Raw genomic sequence first — 26,424 nt, 5'->3', positions numbered from 1 at the left:
TACTGAACTACTTTTACGTATTCCATATTTTAGATGTAATGATTTGTGAATTTGTGTTTTTCCTTCTTTGTACTGTGTATCTTTTATGACCAAATGGTCGAAATAAAGATTGGAATTGAAGAAGTCAATGTAAAATATATATGTCTGAAATAATACTCCCAGAAGGTGGGCACTCAAATAAACATCTCTGGCAAAACTGTTTCTAAAGATAAAATACTAAGTAAATTAAATGTTATGAAAGCGCACAAATTTCCAAAGGCGTCTTGGGACTAGCGTCCTATGAAAACGCAACCGCTGCAATAACATCATAAAAAATAAGCATGCTAAACCCAATTTCTAACAAGAAGATATTCTATGAATTGGTTTCTATGGAACGGTGAATGCCATTCATTCTGATAACTTCCATTAATCAGTTTAGATGAAATAGCTTCTCAGTAATAGTATTCAAATGAAATTCATTTTCTATGAAACCACATACAACCGAACGCATAAACCTTGTTTGATATTCTGTGGTAGTTCCATTTTCTAAATTATATGTAGAGCAATTCACAACTGCAAAACAAACACACAAATCACTGCTTCATGGGTGGTCTCTAAAAAAAGCGGATTCTTTGTCTGAACAGTAGAGAAGGCTCACAAACTGCACTATTGAAGCATTCACTGCTCATTATTACTCTGAACGAATACCCAGCATCCAATCAGAAAGGTGCAACCACAGGGAACTATTGGGATTATCTGAAAGCAATCATTCAGAATTAATGTAAGGGGAGGCTGTGGTTAGACCTTTCGGATTGGCTTGTAGAAAATCATTCACCCTAGCAATGCTACTTGCTCGACCAGTCACAGATTGGGATTAGAAGGATTGACAGGTATTTCCTTAGCATTTAATGGATCACCATGGGATACTTTCAGTTCACTATGTTATGTCTGTACAAAAAACAGAAGAGTAAACCAGAAAATACAGACTTGGCTTGAAATTCAATTCAGCCTTACCTGTGAGGACTTCAGGATATGTCTAGGTTAGTCACTATTTGCTATTCTCTCTTAGCACCAAAACCACTCCCTTTTTGAACGTATTTGTCCCCTCTTGTAAGACATCCCTTTTTGTACCCTACGTTGTCACCCTACTTTGCCATCACCTGCCCCGCATTCACTACTCCCATCTATTCCTATTCTCAATAACCTTCATCATGCGTCCCATGTCCTTTCCTGTCAACTGTACACTGCACCTCCCTTCTGTCACATATCTCCTTTCACCCCCTGTCAGCCATCAGCTATTTCACACACTTTGCACCTGTTCCCATGCATGACACATCCCTGCTGCCCCCTGGGTCTATGCCTTAAATTCACTGCCCTTTCCTATTTGATTACAGCTTCTCCCACCAAGCAATGTCAACTCATTATTTCTCTTACATAGAATTTACTTCGTCTGAGACCTGTCCCAGCTACTTTCTATTAACAGTTCTCCCAACATCTATTCAGTATCCACTTCTGTCGATCAAACTGCCAAGTTCTGTCACCAGTCTTTCAATCCCTACAATCTTCCCCTCTTCCAAGAACTATATACTCAAGCTATCCAAACAAGTCTCTTTCTGTCATAATCCACTTTTATTGCCTGTTCTGTCTCATTGTCACGCTCATTAGGCTGTCATAACAATCAGCTCCCTTCATTCAGCCTTCCTTCCTTTTCTGACATTAGGAAAATGACTCTGTGAGGTAAATACTCCTATAGATTTCAAGTAATCTGAAGGTCACAAATTCAAATTGCTCCAACACTAACTTAGTCTTCCATTCTTCTGAGATTGGTAAATGTAGTATGATGAGAGAGTGTAACAGTAAAAACTATAATTTACAACTTTTGAAACATAAACAAGTTTGGTATGAAAAAAAGACCATCACATGCTTCACAATCACCACATAAAGTTTTCAGTCACTTTCACCTGACTACCTCTGTCCCCCATCATCAACCCCAGTAATCAAATGTTACTTATTTAATGGCACTTACATCACATAATACTTTCTGGGACCTGATTTTCAAACTGGTTTAATTGTCGCAAAGTCTCAGATTCAGGAAATCTGAGGGTTTCTAATCACTAAAACACTTTTTGTAAATTACTAAAACCAAATAACAATTTGTAAAGGTCTTTCGACTCGTTAAATAGGTAGGGGTGGGTGCAACTCACAGAATTTGATTACGTGGAGGTACGAAAAACTCTGTGAGATTCCGCGTAGTTTTGCCAATGGGTGGAAATTGTCGCGTTGCGCTGTGATTTAGCACCAGGAACACGCTCCAGGTGCTAAAAACCACGCGGCATGCCAGAGGATGCAGCTACTCACGCTGATTTTACTGTCACTAGTAGATTTTCTACGTGTGTTGCAGTCTTCTGACTGCGAACGGTTGCAACTGCCAGCGAGTCCTCAAAATGATGCTAATAACACAAGTGGACCAAAATATTTCACCCACCATTATAAATGGGTTAAGTAAACATTAGTGAATCACTATTTAAAGGGGACATTTTAAGGGTAACCCATATAAATAAAGAATCTTTAAGAGATGTATTACTGTTTTTGCAACCAAAATCTGGTCGCAAATCATTGTTATTTTTCTACCAAATTCAAATTGGTGTTAAGGCATTCTCAAATGGCAAGTGGTCACCAGGTACCCCTTCCCCTTTGAGAATGCTAACAAGCATACTTTGAAAAAGGTTTAACTTTTCACTTTTATATTTTAAGTGTGGAGTGTGTCCCCTTTTCCTGCTTCCTGCATTATAATGAGGTAGGTCAAATTGCGACCTACGATGATGTGGAATTTATTGAACCAACCTATTAAAATATAGGTTGGTTCACAAGATTCACTTCTATTTGCAAAAGGTTGGTGCGTAATTTGCGACCACTTTTTGCAAATGAAAAATGTGTAAATCAGACCCCTGGATCAGAAGCCAATATAATTTTTTTTTTTTAAATCTCAATACCATTTTATGTGATTTCCCTTGCTTTATTGCTACGACAAAACCATGATTTCAAATTATGTCAACAAAATGCTATTTAGTGATTTGGAAACCTGACATCTCTCAGAAAATGGCTGAATATTTAAGGCAGATACTTTGGAAAAGCTTACCAGACAGCTACGCATCCTGAACATCTGCATTTGAGCTTTAAAGAAAAAACGTCACCATAAAACCCCCTACCCTCACTGTGGGATCGTTTACAAACATGACAGTGCTTTTGGCTCTAATAGGAATCAATGCTATCACAATATAATCTCAGTGCAAAGCAGAGAGGCCACCTGACTTTGCTCTATTTTTAAGTCTAGTGTTAGTAATGACCTTTTGATTTTACTAAACTTTTATGCATAATTTACTTAATCATTGAGGCTTTCAACCAATACAGGTCACAGAGTTAAAGCTGAGCAAGGTAGCGATGGCAGGTCTGCCCAAGGATTTTTGTAAAGTGCCAGTGTAAGACCCACATGAGTCTCCTCCTAGCCTGTCACTTTGTGCATAGCTGTGACCATTGTACAGCAGTAGCCTCATCATGAGTAAACAATTCTGAGCTTTGTGGTCTGTGCCGGCTGAAGCCTGCAGTTTAGTAATCTAGTGACTCAAGAGAAGAAGAGTGTGGGTGGGTTGCTTTCAGTTACTGTGTGCACTGTCTGGACAAGACTGCATGCTACGCTTTGCCAGGACTCTGAGTGAGAATTGGGATGGGCAGCGGAGTCCAGAACACACAACTCTGGGGGGTGATAGCAGTACTGCCAAAATTTAAAAAATATATATTTTCACAGTATGTACCATCTTTGCACTATTGCATCAGACATGAATTACAATATGCAGACACTGTCTCAACTGGAGGAGTGAGGAAGAACAGCAGGTGGAGAAGAAGGAAAGAAGCAGGCAGAGGTGTAAACAATGAAAGATGGTTGTGAGAATGAAAAAGAGATAAAAAGGAGCGTGAGGGAGGAGAGATGGATGTGAGAACCAGAAATGAGAATAATGAAAAGCACTAGGGAGGAAAGCAGAGACCTGGGATGCAAGAAAGACAAAGGATACGTACCACAAGTGGAAAGAGGGGGGAGAGAAGAAAAGTGCACCTGGAGAGGCTAGAGTAAGAATGGGAGAGAAAAGAAAGTAGAAGGGAGATCGGAAAGATGAGGGGAGAGTGGAGAGAAAGAAGAAAAACTGGTAGTGCATGATAGGAGAATGGGGAGCAGGAAAGGAGGTAGGGAAGATAAAAGAAGGAAGAAAAGATAGTAAGGAAAAGCGAGAAAGAGTGTATACCTCTGCCTCATAATGTATACAGAAATAAAATAAGTAAAGTTGAGGGATGACAGCTGTGTTATTCCTTAACTTGCCTATCCTTTGGTATACCTCTCTGTTCTCCCACACACAACAGTAATTCTTTCATCGTACTAGGGTTTTCGTGGCAAAACAACAGTTATTCCTGATAAGAGATAATAAAGGGTCAGTCATACCATCAGGATTACATTTTGGTGGAGAATCACATTCTGACATTTCACAGTCACATAACATGATCAGGCCTTGAGACACACAATCCCACTGCCACTTCTTTCGAAATGAAGTACCACATTCAACCACTTTCAGATGAAATCCCACATTCGCACTTTTACATTAATAAACCATGAAATTCAACTGAACCTGCCCCACTGGTGTTGAGAGGCAACCTTATACACCCCTCTCAATAGACCTAGGCGCACCACAGACTGTTAGATGTAAAAGTCTTTCTGGAACCTCGAAATATATGTAGCCTAGCTTTTACAGGAAGAGATGTGGTCTAGTGACTACAGATAATGTATGAAGGGGGGCTGCACTCAAATATTCAAACTTAGTGCAAATTTAAACCAGTGTATGTGCTGTGTCGGGATTAGTGCCTGCACACTGTGAATATGAACTGTATATGGCCTGGTGCCAAAAGGCCACCAGGACTCCAAACACGCACAATGAAATAAATGCTCCTTTTAAACAAACTGCGATGTATTTTGTCTCATATATTTCATAAACCAAAGTTCATTTTGTTACAATCATTGTATACTACAAGCATATCAATCTCATCAGTAAATCAGAACATCAAAGCATCATTAGTTGAATCAATGAAACTGTGAAACATAATCAAAACATAACAAAAACACCCAATGCATTTCGGGGCCCTGCCCCTTCGTCAGGGGTCTGTATAAGAAAAGAGAAAAGAAAAAGGAAAGGAAACCGTATTACTTTTGTTGCCAGGGGGGAACAAATGTACGTACACTATGACTTGCGTTTTTTACATCTGGCTTACCTAGTAATTGTTATATTGCGCGTTGCCAAAATTTTGACAGGGCGCGTGGTCCTCTTTTTTGACGTTCTATGGGAAAACGAGTGGAATTATGTGTTCATGAATGGTTAACTGACAGTCAATGAAGTGTCGTACCTCGAGTAAATTAAAAAGCTCACCTGAGTATAGAGAACTATGTCCAATCTGAAAAACGCGAATGGACATCTATAAGTGTGTTTGTCAAAAAAACTGAACAGAGATAACATAAAATAAAACAAGAAAAGCGTGCATTTACCTGTGGGGTGTGTATGCATTCTAACCCCCAGACAATCAATCTTGTCACCAGGGTTGCCTACAAAGCAATAGAATCAAAATATTGGAACGAAATATTTCGCCAAAGATTATCTGCCATTCTTGCCGCTTTAAGCAGGCTCATCTGCTTACCTGCGGGGAGAGTAGTATTGCCGGTCCCGCTTTGTAATATGAGGTACACTTGTCCGCTCTACATAAAGAGAACGAGTGTTACTTATGTCTAATGCGCACTCGTTTTGGTAACCAAAAACGAGAAAATTAGTTTCTGTCTCTTACCGATTTACGGCCGGGATGTTAGTGAAAATCTGCTCAATCCTGGATGTGCCGAGTAAACCGCGGGTACTCATTGAGTCCCTTTACTCTGTTTGTTGGAAACTCCAACATGGAAATAGGACTATGAGCAAAAAGTGTCGGCCATTTTAGAGTGGTGTTTTCGCAAAAACTGCTTAAAGTGAATGTGAACTAAAAAACTTATGAAAGGAAAGAGGGGTAAAGGGAAAAATTAAAGGGAAGAATTAAAATGAAAAAGGAAGAATAGAAAAGTAAACACGACAAAAGCAGTCATTTTCCCATCTATGCCAAATAATTCCTGCCTATTTACAAACTGAATATCGCCATTTAGATGGTTATAGCGATCACATAATGAAATATACGTAACATTACGCCTGTGAATTTCTAGCCATGTTATGATGGTCAGTGTTGGATGATGAGTGTGTGCCATCGTGTGGGAGTTTCCCTAAGGTCCCGAGTAAGTGTGCTTTAAAGGAAACATGCCATGTCCATTTTGTCATTAAGCCCAAAAGGGGTCAGTGTTTGTAGTTTGCGAATCCAGAAGGCCTCTTTCTGAAGTAAGATCTTTGAGTTATCCAAGCCCAAACGTTGTGGGAGTAGTTCAATCACCTGGAATCTTAGTTGAGCGATAGTGTGGCCGGCTTCCCACCAGTGTTTTGCGAGTGGTGATGTGTAATTCTTATTCCTTATGCGGCTCTTGTGTTCCGACAGTCGCAATCTCAGTTTGCGCTCAGTTTTGCCGACATATAGAAGGCCACATGGGCATTTGATTGAATATACAACAAACTCAGAATTACAGGTTGTGTTGTGCCTTAGTTGGATTTTTTCGCCTGTGCGAGGGTGTAGTAAAACGTTCCCCGGTATTATATTGTTGCAATTTTTGCAATTATAACAGCGAGTGGTTCCTTTATACACTTCAGATTGTTGGGTGGTATCCATATGGTGACTTGGTTTATTGAGCAGTTCTTTGAGATTCTGGGCTCTCTTATATGCAAACAAGGGTCTTTCGCTGAATAAGTTGCCAAAGTCTTTCTCAACTTGAATGATCTCCCATCGTTTCAAGATGATACGCTTTATATCTCTAGAGGCAGTGGAATATTTAGACACAAATACCATTCTTTTCTTCTCAGTTTTAAGTCTTTTTTTCAAAAGATCTGCCCTTGGGATAGCCTTGATGTGATTCACATGTGCATCCAATAGTTTACGCGGATAGCCTCTGTCTAAATAACGTTGCTTTTGTTCTTCAATATGCTTATCACAGCTGGTTTTATCAGAAGATATTCTTTTTATTCTCATGAATTGTGAGACCGGTAAGTTATTGACAAGGTTTGAAGGATGAAAGCTTCCATACAGAAGTGCAGTGTTTCTATCTGTAGGCTTTTTGTAAAGGGTTGTATTGATGGAATTCTCACTGAGCGCAACCCAGACATCCAAAAACGGTAAGGCTTCCTTACTGATATTGTGCGTGAATTGTATCCTTGGGTTAGCAAGATTCAAACTTTTGATGTTTTGGATTAAATCCAGAACTGGTCGTTTCCATATGATGAAAACATCATCTATGTACCTCTTATAATACACTAGGCCTGCCTGCCAAGTGCTATCTTCCAGAATATAATCAAGCTCAAATTTTGCCATGAAAATGTTCGCGTAAATGCAGGCCCCTGGAAAGCCCATGGCTGTCCCAGTGAGCTGCAAGTAATACTCTCTTTCCCATGAGAAGTAGCTGTTGGACAAACAGAATTCTAGCAACTGCAGAATTAAATATTTCAACTCATCCGGCTTATCATCTAGGAGTAAGGCCCACTCAATTGCTTCTAAGCCTTCCTTATGAGGAATCGATGTATAAAGAGCCGTGACATCGATTGTACATAGAGTCCAATTTCCTGTATCTGTCGTGTCAATGGTTGAAAGACTTCGCAAGAAATCTGAGGTGTCTTCCAAATAAGTCGGCCATTTTTTGATGAAGGACTGCATATGTGTATCGATGAAGATGCCCAAATTCTCGAAGATAGAAGCACATCCCGAAACTATCGGTCTAAATGGGGGGTCTTTCAAGTCTTTGTGCACTTTCGGCAAGAAATATATCCTTGGTCTTCTTGGGTATATTTGCCTCAAGTAACGCTTGGTTGTGATGTTTATCCAGCCGAGTTCTTCAAATTTGTCTAGTAGTCCATCAAGGTTTTTGGCTATAGCATTAGTAGGATCTTCGTCCAGTTTGGCATAAGTGTTTGCATCTTGCACATGTTCTGAACCTTTTTTCACGTAAAATTCCAAGTCCATTATCACAAGGCTTCCGCCTTTATCTGCCTTTTGGATCATGATCTCTTTATTGTTGGCCAGTGCGTGTAGAGTACTATATTCCGCTCTTGTTAGGTTGTTGATTTTTTTCTTGTATTGAACTTTATTCAAATCCATCTTGACGAGTAACTCAAATGTGTCAAGGCTTTTATGAGAAACTGGAGCCATAAAGGTACTTTTAGGTTTGAACTTAATGGAGGTGCTGTCTTCGTTTTCAATGGGATTAAGCACTGTGAAAAAGTGTCTAAGCCTCAGGACCCTCATAAATTTATAAAGGGCTATTTCAGTCTCAAGTAGATTGGTATGGTAGGTGTGGACAAAAGATGTACCTTTGTTAAGTAGATGTTCTTCTGCTTTTGTTAGTTGGTAGTTAGAAATATTAATTACGAGACTTTGGTCTGGCTCCTTAGGCCTAATTTCTTCTTCTCTACCTCCTTTTCCTTTTCCTTTTCCTTGTCCTCGTCGCGTCTTCTGTCGCTCGTTGTGGATGGTATATCCGGAGGTTTGGGTGGTGCAGTGTCCTTGTCTAAAAAAGAGTCAGATGTTGAGGCTGTCGCACCTGTTGCTGTCCCTGCCTGGTCTTGCTGGCTCGGTGTCGACTCTTGCTGTTTAGATGTAAACTGTTGTTGCTTGCTCATGGGTTGCCTAGTAGCGCTGGTGTCACTATCCGACACTCCACTCTCTTCTGATGACGCTGTGTGTTGTTTCCTGGTTGTGTAGCGCCTTTTAGCGTAAATTTCAGCCCATGTATACGCTTCGTTCAACTTGTAGTCGATAGTGTCCCGTTTGAATTTGCGCAACTTGGTCTCTTGCAGCTCCTTGCCATATTTGTCAAGTTTAATCTCAAGTTCCTCAAGGAATTTACTCCATGGTTCATCCTCTATTCTTTTAGACAATTCATTCTTAACGTTAAAGATTTCCTCCTCCAGATCAGTGATTGTCTTAGCCAGTTCTTCTACCAATAACAATATAAGATCTAATGAACACTTGTTGAGAATCTCAAACCATTTCTCCATGAATTGCGGGTTATTGTTTAATCTGTATAACATAGGTCTGATTGCTAGTCGTAGGCCCCTGGGGATCCGTCTCACACGATGGTATTGAATTAGTGTGGACGCATGTAGACGTTGATTTAATTCGCGTCGTGCCAGATATTCAAGTTGTTTTAACTGTTGTGCGGTTGATCCTCCTTGGGTATCAAAAGTTTTGGTTTCCTTTATGAGTTTGTAAATTTGAGAGGCTTCTTCTGCAGAGTATCCTCTAATATTCGCTCTGTTGTCTGTAATTCCAGCTATTGATTCAAACGACATTGTACAATGGTGCAAGCTCCCGTGTGGCAGTAGAACTATAACAATGTATGAAGGGGGGCTGCACTCAAATATTCAAACTTAGTGCAAATTTAAACCAGTGTATGTGCTGTGTCGGGATTAGTGCCTGCACACTGTGAATATGAACTGTATATGGCCTGGTGCCAAAAGGCCACCAGGACTCCAAACACGCACAATGAAATAAATGCTCCTTTTAAACAAACTGCGATGTATTTTGTCTCATATATTTCATAAACCAAAGTTCATTTTGTTACAATCATTGTATACTACAAGCATATCAATCTCATCAGTAAATCAGAACATCAAAGCATCATTAGTTGAATCAATGAAACTGTGAAACATAATCAAAACATAACAAAAACACCCAATGCATTTCGGGGCCCTGCCCCTTCGTCAGGGGTCTGTATAAGAAAAGAGAAAAGAAAAAGGAAAGGAAACCGTATTACTTTTGTTGCCAGGGGGGAACAAATGTACGTACACTAAGACTTGCGTTTTTTACATCTGGCTTACCTAGTAATTGTTATATTGCGCGTTGCCAAAATTTTGACAGGGCGCGTGGTCCTCTTTTTTGACGTTCTATGGGAAAACGAGTGGAATTATGTGTTCATGAATGGTTAACTGACAGTCAATGAAGTGTCGTACCTCGAGTAAATTAAAAAGCTCACCTGAGTATAGAGAACTATGTCCAATCTGAAAAACGCGAATGGACATCTATAAGTGTGTTTGTCAAAAAAACTGAACAGAGATAACATAAAATAAAACAAGAAAAGCGTGCATTTACCTGTGGGGTGTGTATGCATTCTAACCCCCAGACAATCAATCTTGTCACCAGGGTTGCCTACAAAGCAATAGAATCAAAATATTGGAACGAAATATTTCGCCAAAGATTATCTGCCATTCTTGCCGCTTTAAGCAGGCTCATCTGCTTACCTGCGGGGAGAGTAGTATTGCCGGTCCCGCTTTGTAATATGAGGTACACTCGTCCGCTCTACATAAAGAGAACGAGTGTTACAGTGTTGCAGGGCCCCGAAATGCATTGGGTGTTTTTGTTATGTTTTGATTATGTTTCACAGTTTCATTGATTCAACTAATGATGCTTTGATGTTCTGATTTACTGATGAGATTGATATGCTTGTAGTATACAATGATTGTAACAAAATGAACTTTGGTTTATGAAATATATGAGACAAAATACATCGCAGTTTGTTTAAAAGGAGCATTTATTTCATTGTGCGTGTTTGGAGTCCTGGTGGCCTTTTGGCACCAGGCCATATACAGTTCATATTCACAGTGTGCAGGCACTAATCCCGACACAGCACATACACTGGTTTAAATTTGCACTAAGTTTGAATATTTGAGTGCAGCCCCCCTTCATACATTGTTATAGTTCTACTGCCACACGGGAGCTTGCACCATTGTACAATGTCGTTTGAATCAATAGCTGGAATTACAGACAACAGAGCGAATATTAGAGGATACTCTGCAGAAGAAGCCTCTCAAATTTACAAACTCATAAAGGAAACCAAAACTTTTGATACCCAAGGAGGATCAACCGCACAACAGTTAAAACAACTTGAATATCTGGCACGACGCAAATTAAATCAACGTCTACATGCGTCCACACTAATTCAATACCATCGTGTGAGACGGATCCCCAGGGGCCTACGACTAGCAATCAGACCTATGTTATACAGATTAAACAATAACCCGCAATTCATGGAGAAATGGTTTGAGATTCTCAACAAGTGTTCATTAGATCTTATATTGTTATTGGTAGAAGAACTGGCTAAGACAATCACTGATCTGGAGGAGGAAATCTTTAACGTTAAGAATGAATTGTCTAAAAGAATAGAGGATGAACCATGGAGTAAATTCCTTGAGGAACTTGAGATTAAACTTGACAAATATGGCAAGGAGCTGCAAGAGACCAAGTTGCGCAAATTCAAACGGGACACTATCGACTACAAGTTGAACGAAGCGTATACATGGGCTGAAATTTACGCTAAAAGGCGCTACACAACCAGGAAACAACACACAGCGTCATCAGAAGAGAGTGGAGTGTCGGATAGTGACACCAGCGCTACTAGGCAACCCATGAGCAAGCAACAACAGTTTACATCTAAACAGCAAGAGTCGACACCGAGCCAGCAAGACCAGGCAGGGACAGCAACAGGTGCGACAGCCTCAACATCTGACTCTTTTTTAGACAAGGACACTGCACCACCCAAACCTCCGGATATACCATCCACAACGAGCGACAGAAGACGCGACGAGGACAAGGAAAAGGAAAAGGAAAAGGAGGTAGAGAAGAAGAAATTAGGCCTAAGGAGCCAGACCAAAGTCTCGTAATTAATATTTCTAACTACCAACTAACAAAAGCAGAAGAACATCTACTTAACAAAGGTACATCTTTTGTCCACACCTACCATACCAATCTACTTGAGACTGAAATAGCCCTTTATAAATTTATGAGGGTCCTGAGGCTTAGACACTTTTTCACAGTGCTTAATCCCATTGAAAACGAAGACAGCACCTCCATTAAGTTCAAACCTAAAAGTACCTTTATGGCTCCAGTTTCTCATAAAAGCCTTGACACATTTGAGTTACTCGTCAAGATGGATTTGAATAAAGTTCAATACAAGAAAAAAATCAACAACCTAACAAGAGCGGAATATAGTACTCTACACGCACTGGCCAACAATAAAGAGATCATGATCCAAAAGGCAGATAAAGGCGGAAGCCTTGTGATAATGGACTTGGAATTTTACGTGAAAAAAGGTTCAGAACATGTGCAAGATGCAAACACTTATGCCAAACTGGACGAAGATCCTACTAATGCTATAGCCAAAAACCTTGATGGACTACTAGACAAATTTGAAGAACTCGGCTGGATAAACATCACAACCAAGCGTTACTTGAGGCAAATATACCCAAGAAGACCAAGGATATATTTCTTGCCGAAAGTGCACAAAGACTTGAAAGACCCCCCATTTAGACCGATAGTTTCGGGATGTGCTTCTATCTTCGAGAATTTGGGCATCTTCATCGATACACATATGCAGTCCTTCATCAAAAAATGGCCGACTTATTTGGAAGACAGCTCAGATTTCTTGCGAAGTCTTTCAACCATTGACACGACAGATACAGGAAATTGGACTCTATGTACAATCGATGTCACGGCTCTTTATACATCGATTCCTCATAAGGAAGGCTTAGAAGCAATTGAGTGGGCCTTACTCCTAGATGATAAGCCGGATGAGTTGAAATATTTAATTCTGCAGTTGCTAGAATTCTGTTTGTCCAACAGCTACTTCTCATGGGAAAGAGAGTATTACTTGCAGCTCACTGGGACAGCCATGGGCTTTCCAGGGGCCTGCATTTACGCGAACATTTTCATGGCAAAATTTGAGCTTGATTATATTCTGGAAGATAGCACTTGGCAGGCAGGCCTAGTGTATTATAAGAGGTACATAGATGATGTTTTCATCATATGGAAATGACCAGTTCTGGATTTAATCCAAAACATCAAAAGTTTGAATCTTGCTAACCCAAGGATACAATTCACGCACAATATCAGTAAGGAAGCCTTACCGTTTTTGGATGTCTGGGTTGCGCTCAGTGAGAATTCCATCAATACAACCCTTTACAAAAAGCCTACAGATAGAAACACTGCACTTCTGTATGGAAGCTTTCATCCTTCAAACCTTGTCAATAACTTACCGGTCTCACAATTCATGAGAATAAAAAGAATATCTTCTGATAAAACCAGCTGTGATAAGCATATTGAAGAACAAAAGCAACGTTATTTAGACAGAGGCTATCCGCGTAAACTATTGGATGCACATGTGAATCACATCAAGGCTATCCCAAGGGCAGATCTTTTGAAAAAAAGACTTAAAACTGAGAAGAAAAGAATGGTATTTGTGTCTAAATATTCCACTGCCTCTAGAGATATAAAGCGTATCATCTTGAAACGATGGGAGATCATTCAAGTTGAGAAAGACTTTGGCAACTTATTCAGCGAAAGACCCTTGTTTGCATATAAGAGAGCCCAGAATCTCAAAGAACTGCTCAATAAACCAAGTCACCATATGGATACCACCCAACAATCTGAAGTGTATAAAGGAACCACTCGCTGTTATAATTGCAAAAATTGCAACAATATAATACCGGGGAACGTTTTACTACACCCTCGCACAGGCGAAAAAATCCAACTAAGGCACAACACAACCTGTAATTCTGAGTTTGTTGTATATTCAATCAAATGCCCATGTGGCCTTCTATATGTCGGCAAAACTGAGCGCAAACTGAGATTGCGACTGTCGGAACACAAGAGCCGCATAAGGAATAAGAATTACACATCACCACTCGCAAAACACTGGTGGGAAGCCGGCCACACTATCGCTCAACTAAGATTCCAGGTGATTGAACTACTCCCACAACGTTTGGGCTTGGATAACTCAAAGATCTTACTTCAGAAAGAGGCCTTCTGGATTCGCAAACTACAAACACTGACCCCTTTTGGGCTTAATGACAAAATGGACATGGCATGTTTCCTTTAAAGCACACTTACTCGGGACCTTAGGGAAACTCCCACACGATGGCACACACTCATCATCCAACACTGACCATCATAACATGGCTAGAAATTCACAGGCGTAATGTTACGTATATTTCATTATGTGATCGCTATAACCATCTAAATGGCGATATTCAGTTTGTAAATAGGCAGGAATTATTTGGCATAGATGGGAAAATGACTGCTTTTGTCGTGTTTACTTTTCTATTCTTCCTTTTTCATTTTAATTCTTCCCTTTAATTTTTCCCTTTACCCCTCTTTCCTTTCATAAGTTTTTTAGTTCACATTCACTTTAAGCAGTTTTTGCGAAAACACCACTCTAAAATGGCCGACACTTTTTGCTCCTAGTCCTATTTCCATGTTGGAGTTTCCAACAAACAGAGTAAAGGGACTCAATGAGTACCCGCGGTTTACTGAGCAGATTTTCACTAACATCCCGGCCGTAAATCGGTAAGAGACAGAAACTAATTTTCTCGTTTTTGGTTACCAAAACGAGTGCGCATTAGACATAAGTAACACTCGTTCTCTTTATGTAGAGCGGACGAGTGTACCTCATATTACAAAGCGGAACCGGCAATACTACTCTCCCCGCAGGTAAGCAGATGAGCCTGCTTAAAGCGGCAAGAATGGCAGATAATCTTTGGCGAAATATTTCGTTCCAATATTTTGATTCTATTGCTTTGTAGGCAACCCTGGTGACAAGATTGATTGTCTGGGGGTTAGAATGCATACACACCCCACAGGTAAATGCACGCTTTTCTTGTTTTATTTTATGTTATCTCTGTTCAGTTTTTTTGACAAACACACTTATAGATGTCCATTCGCGTTTTTCAGATTGGACATAGTTCTCTATACTCAGGTGAGCTTTTTAATTTACTCGAGGTACGACACTTCATTGACTGTCAGTTAACCATTCATGAACACATAATTCCACTCGTTTTCCCATAGAACGTCAAAAAAGAGGACCACGCGCCCTGTCAAAATTTTGGCAACGCGCAATATAACAATTACTAGGTAAGCCAGATGTAAAAAACGCAAGTCTTAGTGTACGTACATTTGTTCCCCCCTGGCAACAAAAGTAATACGGTTTCCTTTCCTTTTTCTTTTCTCTTTTCTTATACAGACCCCTGACGAAGGGGCAGGGCCCCGAAATGCATTGGGTGTTTTTGTTATGTTTTGATTATGTTTCACAGTTTCATTGATTCAACTAATGATGCTTTGATGTTCTGATTTACTGATGAGATTGATATGCTTGTAGTATACAATGATTGTAACAAAATGAACTTTGGTTTATGAAATATATGAGACAAAATACATCGCAGTTTGTTTAAAAGGAGCATTTATTTCATTGTGCGTGTTTGGAGTCCTGGTGGCCTTTTGGCACCAGGCCATATACAGTTCTAGTGACTACAGATGCCAACCCAGCATAATTTAGTGAACCCTACCACATCATTTAGTCCTTACTTGCCACATGGCTCTGGAGATTTTCAAGATGAAATAACTATGTAGAGTAGAAACCAAAAGAGATGGCACCATTGGTATACTTACAACATGATTACACAGGATGAGGGATTCAAACATACCTGTTGGCATATTTATGAAACTTCAAACTGCATATTCTCTAGGGACTGGTGACAAGATCTGTGTATGTATGTGATTTATATAGTACAGACCTACCTACAAACACCAGAGCACTGTGCACGAGGGAGGGATGAAATAAGTTTCAAGGACAAAGGTTATTCTTACCTGACTTCATCTACTGATTATTTTAAACTTGGAAGCACGAGATGTTTCGTTTATATGAAGACTTCAGTGGTTGCATTTTTCCACAAACCTATCTCATCATATTGGTAATAGAATATGTAAAATAGTACACACACATTTCAACACCTGCAACATCAAACCACAGCTCAGAACATAGTAGGGGAGGGGGGGTTATTTAGTCATCAGGACACTCACCAGAACTTGCATCATCTAGACAAAACTCATCACTCAAAATAAACAGTTTCAAATTCAAATAGCATCGGAATAATTAAACTGCAGTCGCATACAAGACCAGCCATTCACAACACTCACCACATAAGAACACTTCATAATTTCAAACCTTCACAGCATCTGAATACTGTAAAACAACAACTCACTGCACAACAAGGACCACTCCCGAATGAGATCTACATCATCAGGACATTCACAGCAACACATCACTCAAAGAATGGAAACTTACATCAAAACTACGGAGGTGAAATATGTCCATCCTTAATCTCTAGTGATTTCGATTCAGCACGTTTCACAGGCTCCAAATTTACACAATTTCCCAATATCGCCATAATGGACACTAGTTTAAAGTGTGTGCCATATACATGAAAATATACTTCAAAACAAGCATGTGCACTCTAATGATTATACATACACGGTACTCACAACAAGACACTCGAAACATGTATTTCTTCGCACGTATGCATTAAGACGCACAACTGTGTAACAAAAGCCTGTGTACAAATGTGTGCAAACCTTTCTTGTAAACAGACATCTTCATGCACACAAACATGCTCTCTATACTGAGGGCGCTGCCCAGTATTACACCAGCACTCACACTTTTACACTTCTGTATTGTACAGACAATACCACAATCTTCTCTAATGTTCATGTTAGGTGCACTGTGTGATAGCATGCACATGGGAGTAGCCAGAAAATTTAAATACACTCCAGTTCAAACCAAAGATCTCATGGCACCAGGCAAACAAAGCAAATCATCACAAGCATCCCCAGAAGATCTCTCTTGTCTCTTTCATCCCAGCATCTATTCACTCATCCTTTCATCCACCTGCTGAATTCTACCATTTCACCTTTACATTGTCCTACATTCATCCATCATTCAGTTTTTCACTGTTCTGTCAGTCTGCGTATCCATACCTAGGCATCCATCTACAAACATATCCTTTAAACTATTCCATCCATCGTTTCACCTATCCATCTCTCCATTTACCATTTCATTAATCCATCCAGCTGTTGAATCATTCATCCATCTACCCTTTTAGTACATCCATCCTTTAACTCAACCACCCATTTATTTACCATTTTACTTATCCGTCCATCCAGCCCACTCATCCATTCATACTCTCACTAATTTGTCCATCCATTCACCTTCACCTTTACTTTCACTCATCCAACCATTTTTTCACTCAACCCTCCATCTCCCTTTCATCCATCTATTTCAGTAATCCATCCATCCTGTCATTCATTATCCAGCCTTTTTCTCATCCATCCATCCTGTCACTCCATCCATACGTTTATCCCCTTTCACTCATCCCAATCCATCCTCACTCACTCATCCATTCTACTTTTCATCATCCACCCTTGCATTCCATCCACCTTCCCTTTCAGTCCTACACCCATCCTTGCATCCATTTCTCCATCCACCCTCCCTTTCACGCATCCATTTTTTTACTCTTTTACTCACCCATCCATCTACCCATCCATCCTTTTACTCACCCATCTACCCACCTTTTCACTCACATCCATCCCTCCATCCTATCACTCACTCACCTTTGTCTGGCAAGTTGTAGACAGCAAGGTCCATTAAGAACTTCACCCTGCTGTAGCTGCTAAGGAAGCCATGAGTTTTACTCGTCCATTCCTGAGCTTGCACAAAAAACCTTTTGCACAAAGTCCAGAAAGAACATTTGTTCTTTGGGCTGGTCAGAACCCTTTATATAAATTCAAATGCACGCATGTGTCCACACATGTATAGCAAATGCACTTGTACCAATAGCCATTTTTGTGTATAGCATGATCTGCCCCAGTAGTGGACTCGTAGCACTGCAGAGGATTAAAAGGCAAACGCAGTGAGGCGACTAGTCAGATCTTCACTTTATGGCATGTAGATTGTGTCCCAGTACTAGCTGAAAGCCTTGGCTACTTCTTTAAAGTGAAAATCCTATATTAGCCCGAGCCCAGGAGGGTTTTCCACAACTTCCACTACCTTTTGTAAAGTCCTAAATTCCATGTGGTCAGCTGAGTTCTGAGGAGTACTCACACACAACTCAGTGCTCACTAAGAACGAAATCAATCGTGCTCATTACAAGGGCCCAGCATGGAAGGCAAAGTCTGCTAAGAACTTGGTTTTACTTCAATTTGCTCTTTAACCCTACCCCTGCAGTTAAACTGTCCAAAACATCACGAGAACTAGCTCCCCTCTTTTCAACCCATTGACATAAATGTAACTTTCTCTCGACTTTTACAAACGCCCGAGTTCCCTTTCCAGTCAGAAAGGAAATATTTATTTTACCTGCCTAAGTCATTGCATGTCTGCTGGAGCTCCTAGCACAACACTGCACAACACTTCTATGAGAAAATCGCAATTTGAGAATCGCAATTCCAAGGGTGCCTTGTTGCACCCCTGGAATGTGCCTGTAAGTACATGTGGCGCACAGACATGCCCTAAGGGCATGTCTGTGCGCCACATGGCACTTTCAATTTTTAAAAAAAATGCATTTTTAAAGGAAATCGCAAAATACCATCTACTTGGAGTAGGTGGTATTTTGCGATTCCTTAAGCCTGAATCGCATTTTTTAATTGCCTCCTACATAGCATTTAAGGAATCGCAAAATTGCGATTCCTTGAATGCTTGAGCAAAATAAGAAATCGCAATTTTTGCGATTCCTTATTTTGCTAATATGCACCTACCTAGCAAAACGCCGTTTGCGATTCGCAAACGCCGAAATTCACCGAATTTCGGCATTTGCGAATCGCAAACGGCTACCTACATATGCCCCTAAATCACTTAAAAGAAAATTTGATAACGTGAAATGCGCAAGAAATGTTACCGGTACACTATCCAGTGAATACTAATTGCTGTGTGAGAAATTAGACCCATAACACACAATTGACTACATTTATACATTTTCACTAAAAACAGTTTGTGCAATTATGCGTGGCATTTCATTTTCTGCTAGGTTTCTTTGTGCCCCATGGAGTACTTGAAAAACATCACCTTTAATCGGACAGCAAAAGGCAATAAATCTCCATCCGAAAAAGTATGAAATTGCTACACGACTCGTCCTACTGGTAGAGATAAGAATCTATTCTCATCTGATCTCCACGTGGTTAGCTTATAAAATGTTTTAGCAACCACACACTCAAGCTCGGTTGCAAAAAAGCAAAAAGCACGAGAAACACCATAGCCACACTCTCAAAGCCAACAACAGCTCTCCAACATCTCACTCTCACAGCGTAAACAAACAATAGGCTTTGTGGGTGACGTAAATTCAGGCCTGCCAAGTACCACGCATCAGGAGTTAGACTAACGCATTTCAGTATGGGGGGTACGCATCACCGCACTGAAAGGCCAGGCACATGTGGATCCATGAGGCAGCGCCTTGCCTGTTAATATGTTCTAGCAATGAGTGCCTGCCCTGTGATCACGCCTATTTACAATTGCAACGAGGCAGACATTCCAGCTGCCAGCACCTCACCAAAGACCCACTAGCTTTGCAGCACGCAGCAGCAGTGAATATACGCTTTCCTGATTTGCTCAAGCCTGCAGTTGTCAGGTCTAGAGGGAAGTTGGTGTGCTGCATCCTAGCGCCAGATATATATATTATTTTTTTTGCAGAATTTTATATAGCGCGAACTAGACCCGAACCGAATCAGGTATCAGAGCGCTTAATATCAGACTGACAACTTCATGTCAGACTTTCATACAGCTGGATTTACAGCAGCCCTGAGCCGAGCCCTAAGCACAAGTACCACTACCACATCACCACTGTAGCACTCGGCTGACACACATCTCCTCCCCAGGCACTTGTGAACTGGCAGCCTGGGGAGTCACGCACTAAGTCTCTCTGACTCTGTATTGAACTTCACTCAGACTGTTGCAGATATATGTTTTAACAATAGAAGGCCATAATTCCAATTAGTTTACCCCAAAATGAGGCAGAGGCATAGTTTTCTTAATATATATTTCACTCATTTGAAATAGACAAAAATGTCAAGCGTGTAGGTTAACTTGTTCCATCCACAAAGAGTGAGTGAAACATGCATGAAAAAATGTAGATAAATGTTGTGTCTTCAGTGACTTCTTAGTTTCCTGTTGCTCAAATGGGTGTAATTTCTGATATTTATATGATTCCCTATATGTTTCATTGCTTGATTATGGTCGCGAAATAGTGGCACTTGTAGTCATTAAAATGTCTGCCTTTTTGCAGTTTTTTCCATGTACTTGTGTTCGGTGCACTTTTGTAACATGCACACACCACTTTGCCCTTGTAACACACGGTTGCTACCTCTCACATGTTTTTACCTTTGATACATGCACAAGTGCCACCTTTGCCTACGTAACGCTTGTTCTTGTGCCTGAGTGTCTAGCACTTATTGAAGTATTATACCTCAAATTATACTTTGTTTTCTCTGGTAACTGCACACTTGTCACTTTTCCTCTTGTGCACTTTTTACTACCTCGTGTATTTTTGGTTGCTCACAATTTGTACTACCTCATGTATTTTGTTTTCTCACAATTGTCACTTTTACCTTTACTACCTCATGTATTTTTGGTTGCTCATAATTTTTACTACCTCATGTATTTTGTTTGCTCACAATTGTCACTATTACCTTATGTAACGTAACGTACGCTTTTGTAATCTGTTCTCTTGTAATGTTTCTCATTATGTTTCATTTCTGTTCCTATTGTGAAGCGCTCTGACGCCTTCGGGTAAAGTCCGCGCTATATAAAAATGCATAAATAAAATTAAAATTAAAATGTCACTCATAACTACGCTGTAATTATGGAAATGTCATACATAGCAAATTGAAACCTCGGCAGTTATGTCTTCACAATTCTACAATTGTTTCTTTTCTTCCTGCTTCCAGTCCCTCAATGCCACAATAGAAGTCAAGGGGGAATTTTCATTCTCCCGATTTTTAATTTTAAATCTCCCACGTCCCTGTCCTAAAATGTTGGCATATATGCAAAGGAGTCCCCACTCAAAGAAGAAGAAGCCACGCCTGCACTGTTCTTCACTTTTGAGCCTGGAGTAGAGCAGCCACTGACGTGCAGAAACAGGGTATCCCGTTGCCACTACAACCGAGGATTTACACTACTCCTAGATTGCAGTTTCCGAAAGCGCATTAAATACTATTCACATTACCGGCCCTACAGAGGCTGGACCTTATTTCCGGAGTAGCTCAGGGAAACACTTCCGGACTTCAGGGTCGTTCGCCATAGCGGATGAGCATTTTGTTCCAGGGCGTTTGATTCTTCTAGCCAATCACAGGATGCGTGGGCGAGCGCTGCCACCAAGCCCCTCCCATTACTGTCCTGAACCTGTCAATCACGATAGCCTCCTGAATGCCTCGCCTTCCTTTTCAGAAGTTATTTCGAGTATTTCCTTTAATCAACCCTCTGACAGCCGAGCAGAAGGCAGGGGCAGCCGGATTTAGCATCAGCCGTGTACTAGTGGGAGGTAAGGACTACTTCCTTTCATTTTCTGAAAGGTTAGCGTGGTTGGGGCAGGTCTCGGAAGTGTCACAGGGTCCAGGAAAGGGGAAGAAGGTAGATTCGAGGACACAAGAGAGACATGAGTGCAAACACTGCAAAGGGCTTGAAGCATAAATCATGTTCCACGTTTTAAAGGACAGTTTTATTTCGGATCGTAAGCACTTGTCCCCTCCTATTTATGGCCTCTTGTGTAGTTCAGGTCTTGGTACTTGAAGTGATCTAGGCAGACAAGTTACAACCTGAACCCATTATTAAAACTCACCATTGATCATTTATAGAAAGTCAGAATTACAGCAGCTTCTTGACTCACAGCTGATAGGCAAGAGACCTGTCAGTAAAGATAGGCAATGAGCTGAGGTGAGACACTGTCAGGAAGTCAGAGAGCCTTCAGTGTTCCTCTGTCACATGTTTGCAGTGTGCATATGAATGTTTGTCTCGCGCTGAGCTTTAAGATGAATGAAAAAACGGGGGGGGGGGGCAATGTCATTAAGGGTGTGGCTTAAAAACACAAGCTCAAACTCTGTGCTTAGCATAGTGTGCCGCCCAACTTGTATTTTGCTGTTTTTGTCATTGCATCCAGATATATGATCCAACAAGTAGCATCATACCTACAACAAATCAGGACTATTGGCTTTGTCAATGGTTGTTAGTTGCATAAGATAAATAAGCAGCAACTCTGGCTTGTTGTGTTTAATATTGAAAAAGATTCCACTTAAAGCCCTGGTGACACCACGACAATGTTGCTGTTCCTGAGTTTCAAAAAGAGAAGGGAAATCAATAGGGGAGATGAGTTGATTTAACGGCTAGGGCGGTCGACTTTGAATCTGGGGACCTAGGTTTGAGTCTCGGCAATGACCTGAACATCCTGTGATTCTGGGCAAATCTCTTAATCTCCCTGTGCCTAACAAAAAAAAAAATGAATGTGTTCCTCATGTCATGCAACTGGTGCTATGTAAAGCGCTCTGATATCCGATTCGGGTCAAGTTCGGGCTATATAAAACTCTGTAAAAAAAAAAAAAATAGAGAAAATGACTCTCTCTAAAGAATTTCCCCTCTCCTACAACGTTCACTTGGCATGATGTCATACCGTAACTTCTCCACTAGTGAGGAGTGAGCAGTGTGCGCATGCGCACATCGATGTACCTGCTGTCACTGCAGTCCGGAAAAAAAACGCACTGCCTGTGCCAGGGCACAAAACAGAGCCCGATAGAGACCCGTTTCGAGCCCCCTTTAAAAATCTGCCGGTGCTCAGACCCGGTGAGACCCGGCCTACTCAAAGCCCTGGTCTCGCGTATGACACTCCATTGCAAGCACTGACCAGAAACACTTGTGCAGGGTTCAGATCGAATCCTGCTCCTGTTCACATTTTGCATTCATGTAGATCCAAGTCTATATTTTGTATGTAAAACTAAACTGTAAATATCATTTTGTCTATTTTATTTTTGATATTTTATATAGCACGAACATGGCCCAAAGCCATCTGAGCGCTTTACAACAAGTAGAAGATAAGAGTTACAGCTGGTTACATTAAGAGTAATTAAATTCAGAAATTACTTCGGTGGGTGTGTGCAGGAGTAGTCACAAGATCAGTTACAGCACTTGAGCAGAGGAAATACTAGGCTTCCATTAATCCATGAGGAGGAGCGGTGGAGAACGGGGACCATATCAGAGGTACCGTTCCGCAATAACGCGAAGACAAAGTACCATACACGCCGGTTATCTCCTGGAGCGCGCTGAACGTCCCCCGCCTTACAGTTCCCTTAAGGGGTCCAGGATCAACATACACCTTGACTTTCCAAAGTTGCACTTTTCAACTAACTCGGGGGATACGAACTATCATTCCACTCGGACCTGAGTGGCAAGCGTTTTTCAGGAACACGCTGTGATCTATTGCGATCATTCTTCACAACAGCTCTCTACGAGCTACCTCATCTAGGACTACCACATCAACCCGACTGTTTAGTATATGCCCTGATGAAATTCCCTAGGCACAATTGGGAATGAAACGCGTTGGCTGTGCCGTTGTATATGAAAGAAAATAAAGAATATATTTAAGAAAACAACAGAAGATCTACATATTTAATGGACATTTTGTGTTACTGACTTCATTGAGTGCGCCTCTCTACTCTTTTTCTCCAAGTCTATATTTTGTATGTAAAGTTACTAATCTGTAAATATCATTTTGTCTATTTTATTTTTGATATTTTATATAGCACGAACATGGCCCAAAGCCATCTAAGCGCTTTACAACAAGTAGAAGATAAGAGTTACAGCTGGTTACATTAAGAGTAATTAAATTCAGAAATTACTTCGGTGGGTGTGTGCAGGAGTAGTCACAAGATCAGTTACAGCACTTGAGCAGAGGAAATACTTGGTTAAAGCATCAGTTTAGTTGGTGGGGTTATATACAGCCACGGTCCATGCAGGTAAGAGCGGTGGGGCCTGGGGAGGGGGGATTTCGACAGAGGACGAGTGAAAAGGTATTATTTATTTAATTTACCCTCGTCATCACCTGTCGAAATCCCCACACCCAGCCCCACTTCTCTTTCCTGCACGGGCCGCGGCTGGTCATATAGCGAGGGAAGATCTGATCGCAATCAGAGAGTGTTCTTAAGTCTGGTCGAGGGTGAATTAACCCAGATGTCTGTCAAAAAGGAGGAGCCTGATACTAGGCAGATGGTTAGATGGAGACAGATTCCAGATTCTAGTGGCACTACCAGAGACAGACTGTTTTTTATGTATCGTTCTCAACTGAATGTGGGGGGGTTCCAGTAGCTGGGCTTTGGCATTTCGGAAACCCCTATGTGCTCCGAAGATTTCCAGGTTCTCTTTTCAATTGAAGGGTGAGGAGGAGTGCTACACTCTCTGGCTCACAGTGGAAGGATGCAGGTAATGCGTCCATGCCCCAGGTGAAAGAAGAACACAAAGAGACGAAGGAAAGCCCACTAAAGCGAACACTAAAGCAATCAAATGAGTGTGACGATAAGGACAACCAATAGCAAGTAATGGGCAGGTTCTCAGCCCCTCTTTGCTGACAATACACCTTGCTACAGACAGTACAAGCACTGTTTGGTAGGCGAGACCTAAAAAAACAAGTTCTGAAATAGAAGCGTTGTTATAAAAAGATGCATTCATGGATTAGAGGTGTCACACTGACTTGGGGACTTCTTGCAGGTTTTGTTAATTTTGCATATCAAATAAGCAGTTTTTGACATAGATTTATCTAAGTAAAAATGAAAGGCGGCTCAGAGTAATGGAGGTGATGGCAGGGATATCCTTTCAAGTTCAGCTTTGTGCAACAAAATGTTAATGATCTCACGTTTACTGTCGACTGGTACAGAAGAGCTTGTTAACCAGCCATATACCCCAGCACACTGAGCACTGAGCGCTGACCATTGGCATAGGCCGTAGATTAGGATGCTCTGTAGCCTCATTCCTCTGTTCTGTTATCTGCAGCAGAACCACAGCGTTCTAACAAGCATTTGCAATGCAAAGGTCTCGCATTATTAAAGTTAGAGCTATTGGCATTGTAAATGGCAATGCCTTTTATTTTTGTTTTTGTTTTTAAACATTTACACTCCTTTTACAAGAAGCATTAGTTCGGAAAGTTATTCAATCCTTGCACTGTGAACACAAATGCTACAGGTAGTCAAACTATTTACTTGACTGGTAAAAGAGACTATGCAATGGCCGAACAATGCATAAGCTTAGAAGCAACTCGGATGCCCTTATAGGCAGCAGTAACACACTCAGACTACAAAGCGCATGCAGCTGAATAATGCAAAAGGGTGTGTGCTGATGTCCTTGTTTGTTATTGTTATGTTCGCATGTGATTTGTAACACACTCATCCCACAGCACGAATCAGAGTATAGATTATTAGTGACTGACAACAGATCTGCAGAGATTTGAATGGCTCGGCCCACATATGCCCCTGAATACTAATAATGTTCGGGAAGAGAAGCTTCGAGGTATGCATACCGCCTGATGTATGTACACTCATGTCCCAGTCACATTCCCTGATGACATTCCACAGAGCCAACTCCCTCCTTCGCTTAGGTCGGTCGCCCTTCGCTGTCTGCCCCTAGCCCGCCCCCTATCCGAGAGACCTGCAGAACAATCGACTTAGGCTGAGCCTTGTAGCCCCACAATGGGGGGGTCTTTACCTGGTCTATGGGCAGCTGCACGGCCAAAAAGGAGCCAGCAAAGAACACCAAAGCACAAGTGAACCAATAGTAAGGAGCAGGCGGGATTTCACTTGGTAGAGGGAATACAACAGGTCTTGCAGACAATGCATGCGCTGATGCTCGACCTAAAAATGGGGGACTGAAGCAGTCCAGTTGAGTTGGACCTACTTTTTCCTGATGACCAACAGGACAGTGGTGTCATACCCCTTGGTTGATGTTTGAGGTTTGACTTTCCCTCTTAAAAAAAGTACACCTTGACTGTTGTATGTACTGAGGCAGCAAAGGTTTTTGCTAAAGTACATTGCCCATTTAGTTTAAGTATTGACAAAGTTTGGTTTGGTGGGAGTTTAATGGAATACGTAGATGCTGCCCAATATTTTCCATTGTACCTACAGTGGCTCTTTGGAGAAGTGCTATCACACGAGGTGCTGTACACTCCGTTTCGTCTGCCAGCATTATTGTTATTGCAGTTTCCTTGTCTTCCAACTTAAATAGCTCTGAGCCAGATACCATCTGCATGATGTGCTTAAACCTACTTCGTAGAGTTAATAAGGTGGCGTCTGTAGGAAGGTAGATCCCTGACTATGGTTGCCCCCAACATTTTGCCTGGTGTTTTGCTGGTTTTCTGACTTAGTTGACCTGGGGCCCTGCTATTCAGGACCCCAGAC

The 26,424-nt window shown here is 41.1% G+C and overlaps 1 protein-coding gene across 4 annotated transcripts in view; it reads left to right on the top strand.

Moving 5' to 3' along the window:
- The first annotated feature begins 21,271 nt into the window (after positions 1-21,271).
- The window catches only part of TRAF6 (TNF receptor associated factor 6), a 166,958-nt gene continuing 161,805 nt past the window's right edge, over positions 21,272-26,424 (top strand). For 2 of the 4 annotated variants that reach the window (XM_078684336.1, XM_078684335.1), the window contains exon 1: positions 21,408-21,536. The gene's annotated coding sequence lies outside the window, so the exon portion shown is untranslated. Of the gene's footprint in view, positions 21,537-26,424 lie in introns of all 4 variants that reach the window. The other 2 variants (XM_078684333.1, XM_078684334.1) reach the window with 2 other exon arrangements.

Source organism: Lissotriton helveticus, chromosome 3_2, assembly GCF_964261635.1.
Source record: "Lissotriton helveticus chromosome 3_2, aLisHel1.1, whole genome shotgun sequence".
Taxonomy (NCBI): domain Eukaryota; kingdom Metazoa; phylum Chordata; class Amphibia; order Caudata; family Salamandridae; genus Lissotriton; species Lissotriton helveticus.
Note: the sequence above shows the minus strand (reverse complement) of the source record. Positions and strands in the feature narration are given on the sequence as shown.